Raw genomic sequence first — 9,551 nt, forward strand, 5'->3', positions numbered from 1 at the left:
ACGGATACCAAAATGAAAACTACAAAATGACGACATCTAGTGGACAAAAAAGGGCATTACATGAAAAGCTAAAATAACAAAGGGCAAAACTCTGACACACCTGTTAGAAATAACACATACTTTCCGTTTTCTTGTTTCTCTGTTTAAGAACAAAGACACAATTCAAAGTATTTTAGTCACAAAAACACTCATGTTCACTCAGCAAGGACAAAGTCACAAAAAACACACAAAATGTAACAATCTGCAGACCAATCAGAGTACCATAATGATCCTTTTTAAAAGCATACAATGGGCACTTTCCCCATCCTGATGTGTCTTTATTTATGATTTATTTAACTAAACTTTTTTATAAAACATTCAACCTTTGGCCTTATGAATCTACTGTTTATTCTTAAGTAATTCTTTTGAGCAAATGAAACAATTTTATATATTTAATATTAGCATATTGGATTAAATCAGATTTTTGCTTCATGGTATTTGTTTATTCCATTTTTCTTTTCTTTTTTTTGTTAGTATTTACTTTAGTGTGGATAACCAGATTAGCCAGATTGAAAGCACAAGTTTGGACTTGCTGGTTTTTATTATTGCAGTTTCGTTTTGTTCTTTTTTTTTTTTTTTTTTTTTTTAATGCCCGTCCACATAAAAATGCAAAAAAATAAGCTATGATGCACTTTCAAGAGCATGCCAAACCAACCTAAACCGTCACCCTGGCAGGAGCTTAAGTTTTAGTAACCCAAAACTGGGTTGTGAATGAAATAACAACCAAACAACACCACTGCAGTTCTGAGAGTACCCTTCTTCATGTGGGCAGGGCCCTAATACAGATTAACGAAGGCACATTTGTGAACATTTACCTCTGATTGATCGTCAAATCCCTTGTATGACTCCTTTGATCTCTGAGTTTCTAGCCGTTTTTAGGCCTTTTCATATTGCTAAGAAAATATTAGCTCTCAAAGTGATCTCCTTCTCTTTTATTCTATCCTCAGTATGATATATACAAGAGTCATATATATATATATATATATAAAGAGTCAATCTCAATGCTGAAGTAATTGGTTTAGGCAGTGTAGCTGGAAAAGCAGTATGAAAACCACAAACTAGTAAACAAGACAGTAAGACAAGTCCTGCAAATACCAATACAGTAAACTGATGAGGCAGTGGCCTTTCGTTAAAATTAGGACTTGTTATTCTTTTTGTTTTAAAGACTATCATTGAAGTTTTAGTTTGGATAATGAAATAAAACACTTAAGCATGATTTCAATAAAAAGGCAAGACAACACAGCAATGTGAGAGCCTGAAGGTAATGTATTAATACACAGTATACTGTAGTTGTCTCATTTATGACAATGGAGTTGTCATGTAGCCCAATTAATTCATTTTTACCAACAAAGATCAATTAACAATAATTAACTTTAACAATAATCAAAATAATATTTGTCTTATTAAATTCATTTTAGTTTCACTCATGTACCTAAGATTCAAATTGAAAATTTGGAGGAACAAAACTCCTCACCTCTTTTAAAAAGAAATAGTTTGCAGTTTAGTTTCAAGTAAAGCCAGTGCAGTGTGTCTGATAGAAAGGGAATCACTGAATGTTTTTTTTTTTTTTTAGTTTTTGCATAAAAAAACATTCCACTTGAGCCGTATTTTGTTTTGCACTACTCGAAGAGCTAACCAAGAGCTTTCAAGACCAATCATATGTCATTATGCAAATGCTGTTTTCAATTAACCTGAAATACTTGAACAGTTTAATCTACAACAGTATGTTAGGTAAGGGCTGGACACGGGGCCAGAGCAAGCTGAACTGGCGCTCTAGGCAAACGAGGGGTTTTGATTGAGCTTACAACAGCGAGTACAGGGGTGGGTAGTGTCACGCATGCCGCCCTCTCTATTTTGCCACCCTAGGCGGCCACCTGGGTTGCCTCTATGGACACACTGGCCCTGTGGACACCTGTAACTGAAGATTAATATACAGTATTATAGATGAACAAATCATCTTCAATCATCAGGTTATCAATTCATCTGGTTAAAATATATATTGCTAAAATGAATAAATAAATAAAATACAGAGGCTCTTTCTACCCATAGAATTTAATATTGTGCCTTTATTAACACCCCAGCCTGTTGCAGCAAAGTCCAAACACTAGGAAAGCATTCATTGCTGATACATTTGTGTGACTTAATGGATAGGGTACTATTAGATGCTTGATTTAAATTATAATGCATAAGTGTGTGATTACCAGTTCATACTTTCAAGTTTGCTTTGATAACTAGACAAATAGCTGAAATAAAAATAAACAAAAAATGTAAATGATGTTCTACTTCATAGACCAATCATTTCACCTTTTAATACCTCACTGTATTAGGAGCCTTGAGTATTAATTTAGTTTCTTGTATCTATTCGTTATCATGAATTGCCTCAGTTAAACATAAATACAATAAAAAACATCATTCATTAATTTTCTTTTCGGTTAGTCCCTTTATTAAACTGGGGTTGTCACAGCGGAATGAACCACCAACTTATTCAGCATATGTTTTATGCAGCGGATGCCCTTCCAGCTGCAACACATTACTGAGAAATATGCATACACACTCATTCACACACTTACACTACGGACAATTTAACTCACCTGTACCGCATGTGTTTGGACTGTGGGGTAAACTGGAGCACCCAGAGGAAACCCACACAAACACAGGGAGAACATGCAAACTCCACACATAAATGCCAACTGACCAGCCGAGTCTCGAACCAGCGACCTTCTTGCTGTGAGGCGAGATCGCTACCCACTGCACCACCGTGCAACCTGTTAAAAACATCTTATAATTTGTATTTCAACAGAAACTAATAGTCTCAACTTGCTTTTACCTGTTAAATCCACTAACACAGAACACACTAATAAAAAATTGTTATTTAACACATTAAAATTGTTTTTAATGGTATTTTTAGTACTCCTGGGATGGTTCGTTTTTTTGCAGCATCAGCAAAAAAGAAAAAAGTCACCCAAACAAATTGAATAGCCTGAGGTTGAGTAAATAAAATAACTTTTAATGTTAACATTCAGCACCATTTTGTTGAACATTAATGTAATGAGGTGTTGTAGGTACATGCATATTATACAGCCACGCTACTTTAAGGTTAATGTGTTGCAGTAGTCAGTGAAAAGAATGATTGATTGAGGAAACTAACTCTTATCTACTAAAATAAATGGCTTCTGCTGAGCTGTCTGAACACTTAGGGTAGACTTTTTGTGATCAGTCAACATTTTTATTGCGTGACTATTACTTCCCTCTTTCCTTCATGAGGGATGATTTACTGAAACTGATTGCATTCTTCACCTCCTTTTGGCTCTTATTTGTTGTAAAGAAAACATACCAGTTCTATATGTGGTTTGTCACCCGCTCTTTATTTATGAAGCTGCAAAACAATCAACCATTGGCCAATTTACACATTCATCTTGTAATGTTTTAATGCTTGGGGTTTCTTTTTCACTTTTGTACTTATCTTCTTTTGAAGATGAACCTTTTATCAATTTCTTAGTGAATATAGTCAATAATCTCTGGTGCATTTAAACAAAACTATTTTATTAAATAGTTATATTAATTAAAATAAGAGTTTGACCACCTAACATCTTTAGTGATAAAGATAATACATTTAAATTCAAACAAGTTATTGTGAAGAAAAGCGATATACTACAAATTTAAACTAATTTAAAATATTTTGTGTTTTTCTTGATTTTTCCTGTTTATTTCAATTTTATTACTTATTTTTCTCCAACAAATTAGTTTGGGTGTACTCATATTTGGACACTGATCTTAAGTTTATTAGCCTTATTTAAAATCCTTATATATTTTCAGTGTATGTGTACACAGCTGTTAATTGTGCATAACATTAGTATCTAGATTATTTCTTGATCCAGTGTGAAAATAAAAAGTAGACTAAACACCAGGAGCACCAATTAAGGTCTAATTAATTCTAATTCTAAATATAAGAAAAGAAAATCTAAAAATTCCTCACAATCAAACTTTACACTTAGAAAAAACCTCAAAGTTGATACTAAGGTGGTACTAAAACAAATTATGCACTTTTAAATGTAGTTTAATTGCATAAAAAAAATCTTATTTTAAATAATCTGAGAATTTTCAATATATAATGATGATTGCAACTTTAATTGCTGAGTAAGAATACTTCACATTAGAAATGCTGAGTTTGTGTGAAGTGACAAATGTGTTTTTGCTCATTGCAAATCTGGGTTTTGTATTTCATCCCACATCACAAAAATCATGTACTACAAGGATTTCTCTGTAATGCAAAGGTCAAGTTTGTCTTCCTTCTTAGAGGGGACATTTGTAGGTTTCTTACACCAAAATGGCACTTTGGTTTGAGCCCGACCTTTTCCAGACACATTACCATGTAAATGTCATCAATAGGCAGCAGAATTACAGAGTGCGACTCTGGCTTTAAAGCCAGAAAGTAGAAAGCCTCCTCCACCACAATATCAAAGATATTTTTTATCTGAATCTTTAGGGACATTTTGTTAATCTGCACTGTTTGGACCAATGAAAGTCTGTTGCGATTGGTCGACAGTGTTTAGCGTGAGCCAGAGTGAAATGCCCACTACGGCTTATCAACATTATTGAAGTAGTCAGAGTGCATAGTGTATGTATGATCATGACAACAAGTATTTTAGACCTATCTCCCGTTATGGTATTTATCTCGGAAAACTCCCGTAATTCTTACCACTCCCACCTGATCTTTAGCAATTTAATACTGTCTGTGAAACACATGGATCGCTGTAGCGGCTGCCTAAAACATGTGTGTGAGCCCAATGCTGTAGTGCATGGTTTCCGCTACATTCATTCTTCCATGGCGAGGCGCCACGCCAAAATTCATCTTGCCACGGCTACATTACAGCTTTTCAATCAAAACATTAAATTTTTTTATAATAATAATAATAATCGCACCAAAACGTATTAAAGGGTAAGTGAATTATAATAGCGCACACTTTTCTGTAACGTAGTAGTGCTGTGCGTCATTTGTTTTCCCTTTAAGGTGACGTGCTAACTGATTGATTGACTGACTGACTGACTGACTGACTGACTGACTGAGGGACAAACTGACAGATGCTTGATGCGTGAGGCCAGCAAACACGTTGTATAGCTGTTTCACTTTACTTCAGGACGCATAAATGCTACTCTGTAGGTCAATTGGAGACATTCATAAATATTCCTAGCAAATCTAATAAATGCTGGAGACATACTCGTTACATAAACGCACTAAATTGCACCCAGCAGCGTTTGTTTGAGAGCGCACATGAAGATCTGCGAGCTCTTGAAGCAGCTTATATTTGAGGGGGCGTGTAAGAAGTTTTGTGCATGAGCAGAGGAAATAGGCACGCAAGCACAGAGATTGGCATGCTCGTAGGCTATTACATAAATGCGATCCCGACTTTTAATACTGCGCACATGACATTTGTCTTTAAAATAATAACGCCACAGGTAGTTGGTAGATCTGTGTAAAAAAAGGCCTGCCGCCACAGCTGGAAAAAATCCTAGAGGAAACACTGGGAGTGCATTAAAGCAGTGCAGTCAAACACCAGCATATTGCTCTACTCTTAACCATGACACACATTCAGTATTAATCCACACAGCGACAAAAACTTAACTATTTTGAACGTTGACCGCCGCATGTGTGTGGGAACAGCTGACGGTGGACATAGCAACGCCAAACGGCAGTGGAACACGAGCTCACAAACGCATTTAAATCCGTAAACGTGGTTTTAGATGCAATATGAGAATTTAAAGAGTTAGCCAGATACAGTATAAGCCAGGGGTGTCCAAACTTTTTGGGCCGAGGGCCAGATGCAAAAAAAAAAAAAGTTGTCCCGGGCCATATATTACATACATTACACAGACACGTGCATATATATGTATATATGTATGTGTGTGTGTGTGTGTGTGTATTGTATGTATTTGTGTGTGTGTTATGGAATTATTTTAATTTGTTATTTTAATTCATCATCCAACTGTGTTTCTTGAAAGACTTTCGTTTTTAAAATCTTGACTCTTCTCTGACCAAATTACACTTGCAACACTCATCCTTTATAAATTCTCCTTCAGTGAAAGGTTTCCTGTGCTGTGCAATTAGCTGGGCTACATCATTACTAGCCAGCGTAGAATTTTCTTGCACTTTATTAGCACGAAAAAAACTGCTGTTGTTGAGCTGATAAGCCAGCTGCTATTTGTTTTACTTTTTAATCTCGTTCGGCACCAGTGTAAGAGCTGAAGGCCTGATGTTTTATTTTATTATGTCTTTTAATATTATATTCCTTCATTACTGCAACTGATTCCTGGCAAATTAAACAGACACATATTCCACTGACCTCTGTGAAGAAATATTCTTTGCCCCATCGTGACTGAAATTTCCTGCACTCACTGTTGATTTTCCTTTTTCTTGCTTGTGCCATGCCTCGCCAAAACGTGATTATGAATTATGTTTCTTTCAGTTTGTTCAGTTCGTTTTACTTCATAACAGGAACTGCTGGCTAATCCTTCCTTTAATAAACGGCCGACGAATACCCCATTGTAAGAGTGTAGATTGCGGAAGCACTCATCAGAAAAATGAGGGCTATAATGCTGAGTTTTTTTTTTTTTTTTTTGCAAAAATAAATCCCAACCACTGACTCTTCACAGTTTCATCTTTGGGTTAAGAAAATAACTATAACTTTCCCCTCACACTTCTAATAATTCCAGCTGAGCACAGCATCTACACAACTTGATTCAACCAGGATCTGCTACAGTGTTTGTCTTGCTTTGCTAGTTTTAATTGTCTGGGCTGCAGGTCTCAAGTTTCCCGGGTTTGCGCGCACAACAATAGGGCGGGGCTTAAGTTTCATGCTGAAACGATTAAAGACTCGTTATCAAGACGATTCATTTGAAGCACTATAAGATTTAAGCCTTAACTGGATATTTTACTTCACTAAGAGCTGTTACACACTACATGGAAGGTCATTTTCAAAATCCCACAAATCTTAAATCCTTGCTTAGTCCTTCAAAATGGAACCCAGCATTGATCACACCTCAAAAATCTTTTGTGAGTGTGATATGATTATTAGGCATTGGTCGATAACTGTTATCAAGGTATACTACGGTTTAGAAAAATCAAGTTTTTAAAACCACCAACATTTTCTATTATACTATTTTAGGGTATGTGAAATATTTTATAATAAATTTTATTAATTGTAATTTAGTAAGTAGTTTTAAAAATGTGCACTTCTACTCTCCTTTAAGTACTTTTTTAATGCAGTAATCTGTATTTTTACTCCACTACTTTCTTTCAATCTGCAGTCACTACTTTATTTATTTTTATTTTTAGAAAAATCAGTCCTGTGATTCCCGTCCAATCAAATCACACATTGAAGGTAAATCGCATCATAATGAGCTACCTCAAAATTGGGTTGATGAAAAGAAATATATAAATGCAATTCAAATATATACTATATGAATTTATTATTATAAATAAATATATTTATATTGTTCAATTATAATGATTAAAACAATTTTTTGTCAAATAATTTTGTGGCTAAAAAGTATCGGTTCAGGCACCGTTTTGGCACCGGTATCGTTTTAAAAGTATCGATTTATCACCAGTATTGAAATAACCCCAAACGATAACCAACCCTACCTTAATACATGTGCGCTTTTTAATTGCAGCAAACTGTTTAGAAACATTAAAAGTGTACATGATGTACAAAATCTTTACATGCATTGACCGAGAGACTGTTAAGATGCATGTCACTGATGAGAAGATGACGGATGTTTACTGTATGAGGATCGAAATGGCCTTAAACACCCAGCAGGCACAAGATGTCAACATGACGTCAGAATGAAGTTGTACCCCAGTGTCATGGGAATGTTTCATTTTGTTTTTCCATGAAAATCATGGAAGTGTCAGATTTGATGCCAAATCGACGTTGGTTTAAAGAGTACCTATGGTGAAAAATCTGCTTTTCAAGCTGTTTGGACAGATCTCTAATTGGAATTATTGCTTGTACCTTTTGGTAGGTTTGTAAACATCTGTACTTTTCATTGCGTCTACGTTAAACTTCAGCCGTTTGCATTTCTCGCGAACACAGAAGCTCCCTGTGATCTTAGGTGCAGCTGGAAAAGTGCAAGCGATTTGCCTCATGTGCGCGTCTCTCCATAGGAAATAAAATAAAAACTTGCCTGCTGGTCTCACACCAGAAGCGCCTCTCTGCGTGGCGCGGCGCCACACCGTGCATTTCAGAGTTCTGGGTGTGGGTTTTTGTCGAGGTGCACACGACGAAGCTTCGGGTCGGCGGCTGCGGTGCCGTTGTGTTTGCCCTGGTGGAGGCTTGTGTTTGGAGTTCTTGAGTGCATTGTGCTGCTTGACACTTAATGTTTATGCCACGCCACTGAGAGTATTTGTTGTGCCGTGTCACGGTGCATCCTGTGCCTCAGTTAAAGTTAATTTAGTGTGTGTGGTTATTAGTCTCAGTGTACAAGCTCGGCACTTGTACACCGAGACTATACAAACTCTACAAAGACACAAATGATTTTGTACTCGCTGCTTGGTCTGTGTTCGAGTCGTACATGTACGACTGAATGCTGATACGCTTGGCTTTTCTCTCTCTGTCTGCCTTTATGTTGCAAACACAGAGCTTGGGAGCTCTTGGCTCCGCCCCCCTGTTACATTGGGCGGGAAGCCGAAACTAATTTCTATGTGAAGCAACACGCCCCTAAAACAGCGAGCTGTGTGCATGCCCTTAACATAACACTTTTGAACACATTATAAAAAAAAAACATCTAAACCATATGTTGAACTGAATCTAAACTGGCACACTCAGTAGAACCATAATATTAATATTAAATCATAAAAAAGGGGTAAACTATGTGCCCTTTAAGATGTTGGCTCGACATTGGATTTTGGTCACTTTCCAACACAACCTAAAATCAACCAGATATCAACGTCATTCGATGTTGTTATTGAACAAATAGCGTTGTCCTTAGATGCTGGCTAGACATTGATTTTTGGTCATCTGACATCACAATCTAAATCTAAACTAATGTTAATGTCTTATGACATTGTGCCTGCTGGGCAATAACTCAATGCACTACAAAATGTTATGTTTACACACACATGCACAAATTACATGTAAACGTATCAGCTTTTTAAAACGTAATACTCACTACTCACTATTTATGTGTACTTTTGAGTAATATTTACAACAGATACTTTCACTCTACTTACACTACATGTTTAGGCAAGTAATGGTACTTTTACTTGAGTATAATTTCTCAGTACTCTTTCCACCACTGGATTCATCTCTTGTCTGGAGAAAATACAACAGACTGTAAAATCACAGAGAAACTTTTCATCCATAGAGGGCACTATTGTGCACTTATGTTGCAGGAAAGCCCAAAAGTTAGGAAATCACTTTGTGATGACACCCTTTATTTAAAAAACAGAAGAGGAAGAAAATTGAACAGGTTAAAGATTCCAGTTGTTGTAATGCTGTCATTGATGCTTCAGA

At 36.1% G+C, this 9,551-nt stretch overlaps 1 long non-coding RNA gene across 16 annotated transcripts in view; it reads left to right on the forward strand.

The window, feature by feature from the left end:
* The window catches only part of si:ch211-126g16.8, a 103,321-nt gene that overhangs the window by 43,394 nt on the left and 50,376 nt on the right, over nucleotides 1–9,551 (forward strand). The window lies entirely within an intron of this gene.

Source organism: Danio rerio, chromosome 8, assembly GCF_049306965.1.
Source record: "Danio rerio strain Tuebingen ecotype United States chromosome 8, GRCz12tu, whole genome shotgun sequence".
Taxonomy (NCBI): domain Eukaryota; kingdom Metazoa; phylum Chordata; class Actinopteri; order Cypriniformes; family Danionidae; genus Danio; species Danio rerio.